General features: G+C 41.8%; 1 protein-coding gene across 10 annotated transcripts in view; it reads right to left on the bottom strand.

Annotated features, from left to right (window-relative positions):
- Nucleotides 1-1262, bottom strand: part of Ntrk2 (neurotrophic receptor tyrosine kinase 2) — a 385346-nt gene that overhangs the window by 140294 nt on the left and 243790 nt on the right. The gene's annotated exons all lie outside the window — the stretch shown is intronic.

Genomic DNA, 1262 nt, shown 5'->3' with positions numbered 1-1262 from the left:
GGAAGGAAGGAAGGAAGGAAGGAAGGAAGGAAGGAAGGAAGGAAGGAAGGGAGGGAGGGAGGAAGACCGGCACAACTCCATGCTTGTCTCTAGCTCATTTTGCAGTGACTCTAAAAGCAGACAGACCTGGGAACTGAGAAGGAGATTTTAGGAATGGTCTCAAGGTGAGCAGACGGCTGCTCACAGCTCAGTTCCAATTCTTCCAACCTTTCTGTGTTTGCAACTTTTGTCCGGAAAATATGAAGTGGGGGGAAGAACTTCAGTTCCACCTTTCAGAGGTTGGGTTTCAGAGTTCGCAGCGTCACTTTGGAGGTGGTGCTCAATGGAACCTCACAAGGAAAAATGGAACTCTAAGAGGCAGCGTTGCCAATAGGATGCTCCTACGCCAGCCTTGGGCCTCTCCCTGCAGTCCCAATGCGGCCCCCAAACAGAGCTCAGAGAATTTTAAGCAAGAAAAATGTCCTCTGGATAATTTGCAGACTTTGACCTGAAACAAGGGCAAATACATTCCGATATATGATTTGTTTTCAGGCTGCTGCACTATTTCAAAGTATTCTTAACTTGGAGTGAACAACTCCACCATCAAGGAGATGAATCAGACTGGGTTACTAAAACCCTTCTCTGCAGCCCCAGCTGACATCCATCCTATCACACTGACCTATGGGCATCTCTTTAAACATAGTTTGAATGTGGTACGTGGGAGTAAAGAATCCTTTCTTATTCAATATGATATATTGGCCAGGCCAAATAAATTAAGTTACATCCTTGGACATCTTAAGAAAATAGTGTCCTTTCCATATTTCTGCTAATTCATAACTTTCAATTCTGTAGTCAAATAGATAAAAACATAGACATGAACATCCATAAAACTAGCTTTGGATTCAGTCAAGGGTACACATTAAGTTAGATAAATGCATAGGCTAACCCTCAAAGTTGTATACAGTTCTTCTCCCAGGTCAGCCCTTCCAGGTCCCAGGATCCAATCTGACAACTGAGAGATGAAAAATCTGGGGCTTACTTCTCAGGTGGCAATCACAGGAGAGTTTGTTTTCTTTGACTATTTGGGGCAGTACAGTTTTTTTTTTTTTAATTTTAATAACTACAGGATTAGAAGAAGTGTTTCATTACAGCTTTAACATATTCAGTAACACACTCCAGAGCAAGAGTACATCTCTTTCACAAGTGGCTCTAAGTTTCTAGGTTCACAGTTGAATTAATACAGTTATACAATATTGAACTCAGTATAAGCCCTGTAAGACATA

This window comes from Nannospalax galili, unplaced genomic scaffold (genome assembly GCF_000622305.1).
Source record: "Nannospalax galili isolate Female #2095 unplaced genomic scaffold, S.galili_v1.0 scaffold704, whole genome shotgun sequence".
In the NCBI taxonomy this organism is placed as follows: domain Eukaryota; kingdom Metazoa; phylum Chordata; class Mammalia; order Rodentia; family Spalacidae; genus Nannospalax; species Nannospalax galili.
The sequence above is the reverse complement of the archived record's forward strand: the minus strand, read 5'-3'. Positions and strand labels throughout refer to the sequence as shown.